Here is a 16415-nt window from a genome sequence, read left to right as displayed (position 1 = left end):
AGTTTTAGGTCTTATGTACCAAGGATCATGCTTCGATCATGATGCCACACCTTGGCAGACCCTGATTATACTATATGTTTGTGAACACAAACTCGAAATTGTATTGTGAAAGAATATGCCATTCAGTGTATCCCTGCCGAAGCAGTGCATCACCATTTGGTTAGGTTTTGACCGAACTGGGTCGAGCCATTTGGTAGACTCCAGCCGAACTGAGTTCATACCTGTCTCTCACGTTTGTGGTAGTAATCAGATCCGAGAATTTGGTAAATTTTCACTTTCTACACTGCTGCTTCATGAGCGAGTTAGAAACATGGAATGACGAGAAAAGTATTCTCTAGTCAAGATTCGATCGGATTTATAAAATTCAGAATTGTACTCATTCATGGACGTAATCATGGTTTGCTTCGGGCAATTTCTTTCATGATTAGACGGTCTATAGAAGCGAGCCAAAGAGCCATGGAATCCTCGTTCGGGAAGTATTTCCATTTGTAATGCTTTGAGCATAAGTCTTCAAATGAAGATTATGGAGGAGGCTTATTCAGCTCTTCCTTGCCATTGTTGGCATCAATGGTTTCTCAGCTTCTTGATAGTCAAGTGGAGATTCACGTCTTGTACCCCACCTAAAGTGGTTTCTATTAGAAAACGTCCAAATCAGGAAAATCAAACTTGTGACGGTTCGACAATCCACTGAATTTGAGGGAACAAGATTGTGATTGGTGATATGGGAATGAATCATCCATAAGCATCAAAGTTAGAACATTCGAGTTCTAAGACATGGTTTTCATGAAAAACGTCGGGTTTTCATGGGTGTATTGTTTTATGAAATCTTCAGGTTTCAAAGGCACTAAATTTGAAACTACAGGTTCAATTTAGTTTATGAACATTTAGTTCATAAAGGAGAGGTTCCTGTAAGAAACTCAGAATGCAATATACTAACTTAGTGTAGTGGATTTGAGTTGTCTTCAGGAACTCAAGTGTGAGAGCTTCGTTACTACGAAAGTATGTGACGGTTCAAAGAAGAGAAATAAATTATTGAATCGTTAATGTCCAAAAGTGATCTTCAGGTCAATAATTTTGGATTCATTATCATATTAATGGACTGCAGGTCACTTTTAATTAATTCAATAGATCGGGACCATTCGGGGTCGATCGTAGAAGCAAAATAATATTAAAATAATATTATTGGATCGAAAATAGAGCCCAAAAAATAATTGGGCTTAATGCCGGGGGTTAAAAGGCACGGGTTGGGTGCCTTAAGCATAAGGCGAGGCCCAAATGTTCCTTTGGTGGTGGCTGCAGGCCACGGGTGAGGAATGGGAGACCCTAGCTGCAGCTGGGTTGTGTTTTGGGCCACAAGGGAGTGCACGGACAGGTCTAGCGCAAGCTAGCCTGTGGGTTGTCACGGGGATCCCAACTAAGACTGGTTGCGTGAAAGCAGCCCCATAGTGACTACAGGTCACGGGTTTGGGTATGGGTGACGCAGTGACAAGCCCATCATATGCTGGCTATATGTATGCGGGCCAGAGCAACAAAACCCAGCAACCAAAAAGGTTGCAGCGTGTGTATGGGAGGACAACCCAGACAATTGGGCAGGTTGGATGGCTGCGGGCCAAGGCCAGTGTGCATAGGCTTAGGGCTACAGGCCCTACCGAGGTAAAATCCAAGCCTAGGCCTGGTGATTATTTGCACAATGATGGTGCGGTGGTGTGCCGCACCATGTCCTAATTCCCTCATTTTTTTTTCAAATCCTTTAGGGTTTAGGAAAACCCGAAACATGCTTCTAATTTAATTGAATACTTTGACTCACAAATTCCACATAGCAATTATTGCGTAATGTATGAAACAAATATATATATTGACCAATATATGAACATATACAATATATATATCGGAAGGTAAATATAAATGTATGGGGTTCATGCATCATGGGGAATGTTTTCATGCTTCATGGGTCGTTTCAAATATCTTCCTTTATTTTAAGCGTACCTGAGTAGCAGAAAACAAATAAGCCTTTGAATTTGTAGAAGATCATTCTCCGAAAGCCGAAATTGCATCTCCAATTCGTTGTATCACGTTCAACATAGAACAATTAAATTGAATCAATAGCATGTAGATCAATTCAATAAAATAATTAAATTAATCATGAAAAGAATGATTAAAACATAATACTCCCAAATTGAAGATCAAACTCTCTTGTTAGCGTAGCGTCAAGAGCATGCTGACAACGTGTTGTATGCATAATTTACTAAACAATTATGGAGGCCTTAGAGAGAGAGGGGGTGCGGCAATAGAGAGAAGAATAGAGAGATATGTAATTGTGGGGTTGTATTATCTCACCCCATTGTGCCTTTATTTATAGTAGTAGGAAGGGTAAAACCTTTCCCTTTAGGATTACAACATTTAATAGGTAATCTAATCCTAATAGGAATATAAGATACATTCCCATATTTCCTAGGATTTACACAATCACATTCCTATTCTAAATAGGATTGCAACAGTTTTGAAATTCTATAAATAAGAAGCCAAGGCATTCATTTTAGGGATGAAGGACCAATTCATAACCAATTCACATCACACCAAAACCTTGAAGCTTTGAAACTCCAAAGCTCCCAAGCAAATCCCGAAGGATCAAGAAAGCTCTCTTTGTTCTTTGTCAAATCCTCCTTCAAGATCAAGCCCCGACGGCCCTTGAAGAAAGTATTCATCATTCATCATCTGTTCATCCTAAGATCAAGCCTCAACGACCCCTTGGATCAACAACATCAACAAATCCACACATCCCACTGTTCATCAAGGTTAAGCCCAAAAGTCTTGAAGATCCGTTCATCCATCAACCTTCAAGATCAAGCCCAAAGGCCCTTGAAGAAACTTCCCTAAACCTTCAAGATCAAGCCCTAACGGCCCTTGAAGAAACTTCCAATCGTTCATCCAAGATCAAGTCTTGATGGCCTTTAGATCAATTGCACATCAACAAATCAACATCTTACGGAGATCGAATCAAATGATCAAATTTGAGAGAGATTATAACCCCAAAATCATTAATACAAAATATTATTTTGTACACGTGTTCTTGTCTCTTTCGTTTCAAGAATTTTCGTGTTTACAATATTCTCTGCCGTTATCAGACCTGAAGACCTTAACTTTGGTCTGAAACTGAGTAGACACCATTATACAAAATTCTTGAAGAAGTAACGGAACATCACTCTTATTCTTCATCAAGAACACCCAAGTTAACCGAGTACAATCATCAATAAAAGTAACAAACCAACGGAATCCATTAGAAGTAACTTTCGCCGGACCCCACACATCAGAATGTATCAAATTAAATGGCAAAGTAGCTTTAGAATCACTTACAGGAAAGGAAGCACGATAACTCTTAGCCATGACACATGTTTCACACTTGAACTCTGAATCACTACAAGTGCGAAACAAAGAAGGAAATAGATGCTTCATATAACTGAATGATGGATGTCCCAATCGTCAATGCCACAACCAAATTTGATGTCTGTCATCCACTTTAGCACTTAAAACTTGATGATTATTTGAACCGGAAACAACAGTATCCTCTATAGTCAAGATGTACAAACCCCTTATTCTTTTACCATGACCAATTATCTTCTGAGTTTGAATGTCTTGAAAATAACAATATTTAGGGTAGAAGTGAGCAGAACAATATAAGGTATCAAGAAGTTTTCCTACCGACAAAAGATTGCACTTAACATCAGGAACAAGTAAAGCACGAACCAGTGATAAGGTTGGAGTCAGAGAGATAATGCCTTCACCCTTCATAGGGGAAGGTGCTACATTTGCACTAGTAATATACGGATCATGAACATAGTCACATAACTCATCAAACACTCTAGGGTCACTAGTCACATGATCAATGGCCCTAGTATCAATTATCCATTTATTTGTTCCACCAAGATACATAACAACACTATGATTATATTGAGCCATTGAACAAAATCACGAACAATAAAGGCACAAAAGATACACAGCGGAATGAAAACAATTTACCAGACTGTAGCAATCACTGTTCACGGCACTGTAACAATCATTGTTCACGGCATTGTAGATGACTACTATTCATGCACTGTAGCAAGCGATGTACTGTAGCGCGACACTATTCACTTTTTTTTTTCATGGAGGAAATCACGAAAAATGTGGGAACAAAATTAAAGCACACAGGTCACCAAGAGCGAACTGCTCTGATGCCATATTAAACTAAACATGGCAAATACCAATATTAAATTAAACATGGAAAATACCAAAAATATATATGACAATATTTGGGAATTTCTTATATATTCATTAATCTCCAAAGTGAAGTATATATAGGAGTTACAATTGGTATTACATATGTACTTCACCAATGTGGGACAACTCATGTAGTGAGCTTTAGGTCAATGTCTCCCAAACCCTAAGGCTTTATGGTAGTAGGTGTAAAACACCCCTAAGGACTTATTAACTCGAGCTAAAAATGCTAGAAACCAACTAACCAACCTGCCCCATGCCAAGACTCTACCGTTTGATGCAAGAATCACTACTGATCAGGCAGGACTGGCCCGATTACTAAGCAAATACTCGGGTGGAACAATTATTACTTTATTTATAATGATAACTAACTTTCCTTTATTTAGAACAAAAACTAAAAGTTAACTAGACAAAAAAGTAAGTGCTTCAATCTCACTCTCCACAAACCATGCTGGTGTGAATGTCCAAATTTTCAAAGTATAACTCATGAATTAGTGTCTAAGCAACGATAAATAGAAAAAACTCTACTATGGGATTAATCATCACCATGTCCATTTATTGACAAAAATGAAAATAAAAAAATTTCTTATTTCCCACCCCCACTTAAATCACACACTGTCCTCAAAGTGTGAAAATAAATAAAATGACTACTTACGACTAGAAAATCCTAAACATAAAATAGGCAAAGAAACAGCAGAAAATATAATAAAATAAATAAAATAGAAAAGCAAGAAAACGAACGAGCGGACCTTCTGCCCACACACGTGCGAGTCCACTCATGCCAAAAACTCTAGCAATCTTCCTATATAAGCCTACATTTAGCTGCTCATGCCATCTCTAACCAAAGGGTCCAAAGGGCCAGATGGCCTAAAATAGCCCGAAAACCGTCTCCAACCGAGGGCTAGGCCAGAGGGCTCTGGAATCTGGGAGGGCCCCACGGAATCGAAGAGGGTTGGAGGGCTGGAAGGCTGGTTGCATGTAGCTAGCCAGCCAACTTGGGGCTGGCCATTTTTTTTTAATATTTTGTTATTTCTGTCGATTATAGCCGACATAAATAATATATACTATATTATTAGTGTCGGTTATAACCGACACTAATAGCAATGTTAATATAATATCAGTTTGAACAGTGTCGGTTAAAACCGACACTAATTTGAATTCCAATGACTAGCCAGTCACTAGCCGTTGTATTCAATTTTTTTTTTGTTTTTATGAATTTAAACCTTTTTTTTCTATAACTTCCTATAACTTTTTTTCTATAACTTATATTTTATAAAATTTGGTTCATATTTTTTTTCGTATAACTTCTATTTTACAAAATTTGTTTCATATTTTTTTTAATTCCATTTTTTTCCTATAACTTCTATTTCACAAAATTTGTTTCATATTTTTTTTAAATTCCATTTTTTTCCTATAACTTCTATTTCACAAAATTTGTTTCATATTTTTTTTAAATTCTATTTTTTTTCCTATAACTTCCTAAGTCATTATACAACATTAAATTAAATTAAGTAACATGAAACAACATTAAATAACATTAACCAACATAAAAATTATACAACATGAAACTTAAACAACATTTTTAAAAACATTTAAAAACATAAAACGTAAATGCCTACTTCATGCTTCTTTGGGCCCAAAGATGTGCAACAAGATCTTGTTGTAGGTATTTGTTTGTGGCACAAGAACGTATCATTCTATAGCGCCTTATGTACTCATCTATAGAGATACTACCAGTTTTTGGATTAAAAGGGAAATTAGGCTCATCATATATTTTTGCACGAGTTCTTCTTGACCTATTTGGATCTTCTTGGTCGTCATCAGACTCTCCATCAATATACCCATCTGGCTCATCCTCCACTATCATATTGTGTAATATGATGCAAGACAGCATGATGGAGTCCAAATTTTCTCGACTCCACCCTTTTGCCGATTCGCTGATGATCTTCCACCGTGCTTGTAGAATATCAAAAGCTCTCTCAACATCTTTCTGATATGCCTCCTGGTGTAAGGTAAACAATTTTTCCGCGTCATTCCTAGGGTTTGGAATTGCTTAGACAAGTGTCGCCCACTTTGGGTAGATGCCATCTGTCAAGTAATACCCCATATTGTATTGACAGTCGTTGATGTAATAGACAAGTTAAGGTGCTTTACCTTCCGTCAAGTTGGGGTGAACGCCCAAGAACTGTAATGTCATTTTGGGATCCAATGACTCCAAAGAAAGCATGTCAGATCTATGTGTCATATGAGGCAACTGCCTCTAACACAACAGTTAGCTTTCTCAACCTTCCTCTAAAGCCTTTTTACCATCCGATGGGACATTTCTTCCAATCCCAATGCATGCAGTCTAATAACCCTATCATGCCTGGAAACCCACGGTCTTTAGCTTTGCGAAGGAGCCGATTCAAATCTTCTTGATTTGGCTCGCGATGTACTCATCTTTGTAAAGCTGAACAATTGTGTCACAAAATTCTTCAAGAGTATCAAGGCAGGTAGACTCAGACATACCATGGGTTTCATCCATCTAAACAGCTGGGGAGCCATAGGCCATCATTCGGAGTGCAACAGTAACCTTCTGATGAGGTGAGCAACTAGGGTGGCCTGCTCTGTCCCGCATCTGTCGAAAGTACGGATTGACCTGCTGGACGTCACAAAGTAAACGTTCGAAGACATGACGCCTCATCTGGAAGCGACATCTGAAATCCTCTTCTGTGTACACCGAGTTGGGGTTGAAGTAGTTGTTCATCAGATTGGCATGCGTCATCGCTTTGTTTTGTGGTTTGTAACAGCGACCAGCAATAGAGCCACCCCATTGAGGTTGTTCCTCAGTTGGCTGACACACCATGGCCGCAGCCATGGCTGCTGCTCTGTTTTGTTTGTTGCACCTTACTTGAACTTCTTCATCAGACTCCTCATCTTCTCGTCTCATTTGCACCTATTTTTCTTCTCTTTTAAAAAAGGATGAAGACCCCTAGTTGGAATCTAAAGAGGATCCAAAGTTGGAATTCATTGCAAACTTGAATTGAAAGAGATTGAATTGAAATAGATTAAATTCAAAGTTGTGAGAATTATAACCCAATATCCACCCTATTTATAGCAAAAAAAAATTCAAATCCAATGGCTAGCTAACGTCATCCTGACATCACTTAGCCGTTGGATTTGAATTTAAGTTGTAGTTTTTAAATAATAAATTATGTTTGGCCCTATAGCCCTTTAGCCCTCAATTGGAGACAGCTTTTTGTGACAGGGCTAAAACGAGCCTTCTGGCCCTCGGTTGGAGATGGAGGCAAATATGGCCCTATACTGTTCATTAAAATATTAATATCTTGGATAATCTTGGAGGGCCAGAGGGCTAAAACGAGCCCTCTGGCCAGCCATCGGTTGGAGATGGCCTCAGTTCTCCCAGTCGTTTAGCTTATTCTCTCTAGTCTCGAGGGGGGAGCCTTGCACTTTCTCCTTCTTTACTCTCTCTTTCAGCTAAGTCCATCAAACCCTAGCCATTCAACTTCATTTCTCTAAGCTTCCCAAAACCTTCACAACACAGTGCCTCTTCTCTCTTTTCTGTAACACAAACCAATATCCAAAACCCCATCTCAACTTGTCATAACGAGAGCTGCCATAGCCCCCAAACTTATTCACTGCTGCAAATACAGAGCTACATTCCTCAGGTAAAATGAATCCACATCTTATTTGCCTTCGATTTCCTAACCAAAGTCAAAAGAATTTCTAACCCATGCATGCATGTATTTTGTATGTAGAGTTCTGGATTCGAGTAAGGCCAAGGGAAATAGGAACTACAAGGAGCAAGGGCGCACACACGGAGCTTCTGTACATACAGTAAAGTTGGCTGCAAAGACTCAGATCACAATGTTGGAGAACAATTCAGAAATAAATAACAAATAACAGAACTCGAAATTGTAGAATATTTATTAATCAAAATACTTGTTGTGCAGAATGAAATACAGAAATAAATACAAGAATATCAATGGTACTAACGTGATCACAGAAGGTAGAGGCTAGCGTAATAGTTATGTCCTTCCAACAGTATTTCCGTCCCACTCTTATGCTTGTGGTTCAACAACGTCTACTCGACTAAGATTCAACTACCTAATTCTACAACCCACATTGGATTCTATAATTCTAGAGAATTTTCTTTGTGTGTTTACTCTCTGGAAATTTCGTACGGAAGAAAGGAGGAAGAAAAGTTGATCAGGAATGGAACTGAGGACTCTAGTTATATAGGCTCTTTCATACCTCTTTAAATACTTTTTGGATGTATCTGAAGCTATACAACTCTTTCCACAGAGTTGTGTCTATTAATCAAAACGTTTTAATTAATTTTAATTAAAAACTTAATTCGAAAATTAAAACTAATTGATCAGATTAATTTTAATTATTAAGTCCCAAGGCCCAAGGCCCTTGTCTTGATTAATTAATATTAATTTATATTAATATTATGGTATAATCATCAAGCCTAATCCACACAATTGGTGGCCCAAGCCTCAATCCCCAATCCAAATGGTCCAACACCTAACTAATATTGTAAAGGACAAAACATATATAAAGGTCATTAATTAGAATCTTGTTTTCTCCAATGTGGGATAAGAGTCTCAAAACTCTAACACACAAAATTCAAGGTAAAGCCAAACCCCCGCACTGCGTTAAACTTATGCATGATGTGATGTCTTTAAAAATCATTGATCTGTGGATGTTGTCTGTGAACATGCATTCGTCTCACTGACGTGATTTTTTTTTCTTTTGTGTTAATTGGCATGCCGTCCATGTAATGAATGCCTTATCAAAGTACTCGCATGAATCTGAGTACTGGGAATAGATATCGGCCTACCTCTGCGCTGCTTGGTCTACCCCCAAACTTGCATGTAATAGAACTTTTTTATAAAATGTGAGGGAATGATTGAGTGAAAGGGGGTCCAACGGTAGAGAGGACATCACAGCAACCCCACTGTAAGCATTTCAGAATTCGGACTCCAGTTCGCATTCCTTTTAAATTTCTGCACTTTAAAGTTGATGTTGAATGAGTTTCCAAAAAATAAAAAAAAATGGTGATGTTGAATGCAAAGTTGTGATGAATGGATAGTTGAATACATTTTAAGGTGAGTGGATGAATACTGCTAAATGCATGATTCAGTCGATTAGGGGTATTTGATTCAAATTCAACCTACATAAAATCACAATTAAAATCGGACTAGAATAAATTCCAAATAAAATTTTTATTAACTAAAATTTTTGTTTTGTGTTTTTCAATTTTCTAATTTTATTTGTTTTGTTTATTGTTTTTATCTTTTTTTTGTTTTTGGCTTTTTGGGATAAGGAATAAAAACAAGAAATAAAATGAACGAGAATAAAAAGAAAAGAGTTGGAAAAATTGGATTGCCTTCCAATTAGTTTTAGTTAACGTTTATAGCTAGACAATTGAAAGTCGGTTGGGATCACGACACTTGTTTTTTTTTTAAATCAACCACTCTTTAGTTGCATCATAGGGTAGTAGGTAAGGACTCACTTGAATTGTGCATTTGAATTCATTGGTTGAATCTTTCTTGTCCACCATTTTGTAAGAATGGGTCTTTGAATCAAATAAGGTCCCTTTCAGTAAGGCTTGTGTCTCTATTGAATTGACTTAAACCTTGTATTTAACACCCATAATTTCTGCATTGGTTGAATTTTTTGACGAAGAATTGGGCTGCCATTAAGTTGCTTCTTTTTCTTGTAGATTTAGCCTTCTTGTAGTACTCCACATGAATTTCCTCAAGCTTAAAGGGTTGTGTAGGTGCACAAATTGTTACAGCATCTAAAACATTTATATAAGTAGCCTGCCCTGTGTCCAGATTGATTGTGTCCAATAGCTAGCCATGTAATTTCCAAGATTCTGATTTGGTGTGAGCATCCCCATCTAGTCCGTCAGTTTCAGTGCATTCCTGCAGCTTTGTGGGTTGTTTTGCAGCCTCTTGAAAGGGTATGTGTGGCATATAGACTTGGGTAGGAATGGGTTATGTGGGAATTTCAGGATCAGCAAATGTTGTTTCCTTCGTTGGGTTTGAATAACAGGCTGAATGCTCCTCAGTTCCTGCACCAATGTCTTTTTTATCATCAAAGCTTTTCCAACAATTTGAAGCTTGAATCTGAAATCCTTGATTGGTTATTTTTATGTATAACTCAGTTGATTCCAACAATTTAGAGAGTTTGTCCTCCAACAAAAGTTTTTATGGCACATTAGACTACTTAAAATACTGCTCAAGATGCTTTTTCAAACTTGGAGTATAGAACTGTGAATAGGGATTGTTCCAATTCCTTTTTGAGTTGTTTCTCATATTGATATGCTCTTGACCAACTCTGGAAAATATTCCCTATCACTACACTGCAAAATATCATGGGTCTTCAAACAGCAAAGTGCACAAATTGTAGGTTTAAATCCATTAAAAACCCCATTCTACATAGTTGACCCATAAAGGCGGTCCTCCTGGTTGTATACTGAATTTAGGAGGAGATATAAATTTCGTTGTTGCACAAATTGTAACAAAAAAATTCAAATAAAATCAAGTAAATAAAAAGTTATGTACAAAAATAATTAACTAAGAATATGATAAACACAAATTATTTAAAACAATCTCCGACAGTGGTGCCAATTATTGTGTTGCACCTAGTTTTCAGTTGGATGCTTGTGTGCAGCGTGCACATATTTTAGAGCACATTGCAAGCTTCAGAGGTCATTGTGTTTTACTATTTATTTCCCCAAATATATTCAATGCAGTCTTTACACATGATATCCCTCTTTCTTTTTTGTTTTCTTTATGTTTTATTTTTTTAACACTTTTTGTGGAATTTGGAAGAATTATAAACCCTATTTCTGCAAGTTCGAGAGGCAAACTCAGATGTTAATGCAGAATGTAGTGACTAGGTAACAAAATACACAGTTGGAAATAGGGGGTCTGGTAATCACAAATGTGTTGTAGGTCTTAAGAATATATTGTAATTAATGTATAATATCGTATTTGTCTAAACTAGGAAAGGCTATTCCATGTATTGCGGATCACAACTTTATAGGATTAGAATCAAGATTTGATTTTACTATTTGTATTTGTATATATATGGGTTACATAGCCTCTGTTCAATACACAAAGTATTCAGCCATATTATTCCTCCATATATTCTTCCATATATCAATCCCAAGAACTACCTAGCTTTTTCTTAATTTGGTATCAATACAGGCTTGTCAATCCACTTCATCAAACCCTAGCAAAATACAAAAACCATGACAGACAACCAAACATCCAATCGCAACACAAACAATTCTAGCAACCCTAGTATGGATTTATCAAATCCATACGATGTTCATCCTTCAGATCACCCTGGCCATGTACTTGTTTTTGAAAAACTGAATTGCACTAATTATTCCTCCTAGAGCAAGTCTATGATTCATGCCCTACAAGCCAAAAATAAAATTGGGTTCATCGATGGATCCATTAAACCCCCTTCAGAAGACGAAAAACCAGATGACTATGCCTTATGGGAAAATTGAACAACATGATCCTATCATGGATTTCGAATTCGGTAGAGTCTTATCTCTCTAAATGAGTTGTCCATGCCTAATTTGCATACAAGATTTGGGAGGATTTCAAGCATCAATTTTCACAGTAAAACACACCAACAATTTATCAAATCCAGAAACAGATTGCTTCTCATCACAAGGCTCCATGACCGTCTCAGCGTACTTTACAGAACTCAAGCATCTCTAGACTTAACTAGATGCATATTAAGACCCCATCATCTACAACCTGATGGATAAGCATCATGAACAACGAGAAAAATACTGAATTATGCAATTTCTTATAGGCCTTAACGATGTTCATGACATCGTTCACACCAGCATTCTCATGATGACACCATTGCCCAATATTCATCAAGCTTATTCATTTGTTAGCAATCATGAGCAACAACACCAGCTGTCGTCGAAACAACGCCAACAATTGCCATTCGATAATTTTTCCCTTGCTACTGCAGCACAAACCCGCTCTGACTAGCGTGATAGGAGCATATTTATGAAACTTTGTTATCTTATTTCTTTGCATTTACTTCGTTAATTTTCATTTATTTTGGTAACTTAAGTTATTTTCGTATTATTGTAGGTCCAATTGGTAAAGATGACAATAAATGGCTAAATGGAGCAATTTGGAGCAGTTTTGGACTTGGATTGGATAGCATGCGTGTAGAGCAATGGGAGTGGACGTTTTTGGTGTTTAACATGTGCTAAATATGTGCTAAAATCTAGAGGAATCAAATTTGGAAGCTTGGAAGACAAGGAAAGATATAATTTTATCCAACCTTATCCAGACTTATCTTATCCAGTTTACCTTATCTTATCTTACCTAAAACGTTCCTAGCCATAGGATTGCCAATTGGGTATTGACAATCCGCTAAGGTTAGTATGTGTTATGTTGACTCAAGCGTGAGTATGACTAGTCTCAAGTCATTTGGTGTTGGACACTAAGACAAACACATAGGTGCTCGAAAGAGTAATCAAGTACACTGAACAACGATCAAAAGAGAGTTCGAACATACATGTCGTGTAAGAACTCTAAAGTTGCAATATGCAAAGTAGTCCTTTGACCCGAGGCATCATAGATGTCTAATGGTTAGGTCCTTGATCTTTGATCATGTCAAACGGCATTCCATCGGAGTGTCCACGGCATTGTTGGGGTCAAGCTATCTAATCATGTAGGCATATGAATGCACAACAAGGGATCTCTAACCTTCCATGGTGGAAGGAGAATACTCTAAGATATGATTCTAAAGTCTTTGGCCAAAGCAAATGAATATGACTTAGGAAGTTTGTTCCAAATCATATTCAAGGGAATCATATAGAAAAGTATCACATTGGATAGTAGACATGAAACAAACTATCACTAAAACAATGTGATTAAGAGTATTGTATTAGAGAAAGACCGTATTGCATTGTAGTTGTAACTGGATAGGTTCTCCAACCAATTCTACTTAGCTTGGGTAACCATGATATGCTGCTAGGTGTCACTCATGGTTTGTGGAAGCCTTGAAGATTAGCAAACACTAATTAAAGGGAGAATTGAAATGTGGTTTCAATTCACAATCGATCATTAAGAGTAACAATCGCCCACTACCTTGCTAATTGGAACCTAAAGGATTGTACACCGAGTAAGGGCGATAGTGAAGAAATTAAATGGATATGCAATTAAATGGTTTAATTGAAGAATGGTCAAGATTAATTAATTAGTTAATTAATTTTACGAAAGGTTCGTATTGGGCTCTTAAGTTGGTTTTGGGTTACGGGGCCCAAAAGCGTTTTGGTCCACAAGGCCCATTATGTTTAGGTTGTATGACAACTAAAACAAAGTGGGCAAATTAGCCCAATAACAAGGAGAGGCCGGCCATTAGAGTGAATGATGCAAACTTGGATTAATTACAAGTTTGCCACTCACTTGTAATAAAGTATAAAAACAACTTTATAGCTTTATTTTTCATTAGGGTTTTTCTTGGTGAAATGAGGTGAAAAACTTTCTCTCCTTTTACACAAGGAGGCCGGCCACTTAGAGAGATTAATCTAGCAATCTTTTCTTCTCTAAGTCATCCATTTCATCTTCACACTTAACCCTTGGTGTGGAGACTTAGAGACACCAAATCTTTGGTGTTTTTGGAGATCCTTTCCTTACATCCTCAAAGACCAAAGGAGCACAAAAAGGAGAAGGAAATCACAAGCAATATCCAAGGAGCTTGGAGGTGACTTGAAGGCCCTCCACTTGGGTGAATCCCTTGTGTAAACAAGGATGAGCTTCAAGGGTAAAGAAACTCTAAATCTACTTCTCTTTAATGTTGTTATTGAGTTTAATGGTTCACCATATACTAGGCTTTGAAAGTCATGGGTTTTATGAATTGTTTTTTAATGCATGCCTACTTTAAAGTGTTAATAGTATGCTCATGTATTCAAATGTTCTTACTTGTTCTTAGCTAGGACAAAAAATTTCCTTCAGCATGTTCTATTCCAAACTGGTGCCGCAACCTGCAAAAGCCAAAGGAGAAGGATTGTGCTACATCTTGTCATTCAACCATTGGAGATTTCAGAGTTCTTTATGTCCTTACTTAGTTTTCATGTTTATTTTAGATTGCTTTTCAATTGTGATGAACATGTGTAACTAAATTTCTTTTTAGCTAGAGGTGAATTTGAAGCTATGATCATATGTTTTATATAAATTGATTACATCCTATTATTGTTTCATAAAACATGAATGCGATTTACTTATCTGATTTATAGAGAAATTATTCTTGTATGTTTATTAAGGATGCATACTAGGGATTTGATGCTAGAATATAAGGGAATTTCACCTAATCGTTATGAACTTATATTTGTAGGTAGCAAAAGTCACCAGTCATGATTGAGTTAAGTAAATTCATGGCAGTAGTATCATGCTTTTCATAGTTACGATGCCTTGTCAATGCTTATGATTTTCACAGAACTTAATGACCTTTGATATGTGTCTCTATCATACTTTTCATAATTAGGGAACTTGAGAAGGATAATTTGGTTGCGTCGCTGAGTCCAATTCAATGAACTTAGGAAAGTCTAAGAATTAATTAATGCATTCACAATTAATTTGGGGCGCTATCATTCATGGTTTATGTGCATATGTTTCATGTGTGGAGAAGAATCATCTAGCTGGCTTTTCACCCATATTCCCTTTATAACTCAATTTAATTGCTGCTATTTACTTTTGTTTCTTGAAATTCGTCAAAAATCCCCCTCAGTTCTTATTTTGTGTTAGTCTAGCTTAGTTTTCAGTTTTTAAGTTTAATTTGTGTTGATTAGCATCCCTCCTAATCCCCGGCCTAGAACGATCCCTACTTGCTCATACTACAATCATCTAAATTATAGGGTTTAATTTGTGTGTTAATTTATACCACATCATAGTGATGTGATCATTGCAACCGAGAGGGACACAACATCGACAATTGCCGCACTTTAAAATACCATTGCAACTTTTGTGACAAAAGAGGACATACAGAGGACACATGCAAAATTAAGAATGGAACATGGGTGCCCAATCCCAATGGAGGCCATGGCAACAAAAATGGTCCAAAGTAACGCCCTCAAGGAGGCTCTTCTTCATGTCATTTTCCTAATGCCCATGCAGTGGAAACAACTTCAGGCCCTCAAGGGCCATCCATGCCACAACCAACATATCCTCCTGCATCCACCAATTCGTTGAGTGCACTCTCTGCGGATCAAATTCAACAGTTAACTCATGATCTCTCTTTGCTTTCTTTTGGTAATGGGAACACTTATGCAAATGTTGCAGGTCCAAATTCTTTTTATGTTACTTCCATGAATTATGTGTTTACTAAGCCATGGATCTTGGATAGCGGAGCTACAAATCATATCATTTCTGATTCTATTTTATTCACTAACACCAAACCTTCGTCTATACCCGTTGTTAATTTGCCCACTGGTTATTCAATCCCAATCACTTGCACTGTACAATACCATTTCATTCTGATATAACTTTAGCCGATGTCTTGTGTGTTATGTCTTTTAATCTCAATCTCATGTCCACTAGCAAAGTCACGGACTCTCTCAATTGTTGTGCCATTTTTTTCTCAATTTTTGTGTTTTGCATTTACATCCCCCAACAAAATAGGGTCGTTGAACACAAACATCACCATATTCTTACTGTGGCACATGCTTTACGATTTCAGTCCAACATACCCCTCCTCTTTTAGGGTGATTACGTACTCACTGCCGTCTATCTCATCAACCGTTTACCTTCACCCCTACTTTACAACAAATCACCCTTTGAACTATTATACAAATGTCCACCATCCCTTGAGCATCTACCATTGTCTATCCTACCCACAAATTTGAACCTAGAGCTCACCAATGTGTTTTCGTTGGCTATCCCACAGGTCACAAAGGGTATGAACTCTATAACTTGGAAACTAAATAGATTTTTGATAAGTCGTGATGTAAAATTTCATGGAACTTCATTCCCATTTTCTAATCTTTCATCTCCTGATTCTCATATCACTACCCATAAATCAGGCCCCCACCTCTTTTTCTCCCATTTTCCATTTAACTCTAGCGTTTCATGCACCTGACACCGTCATCAATCAATCACTTG

Source organism: Malus sylvestris, chromosome 4 (assembly GCF_916048215.2).
Source record: "Malus sylvestris chromosome 4, drMalSylv7.2, whole genome shotgun sequence".
Taxonomy (NCBI): Eukaryota; Viridiplantae; Streptophyta; class Magnoliopsida; order Rosales; family Rosaceae; genus Malus; species Malus sylvestris.
This window is presented reverse-complemented; position numbering follows the sequence as displayed.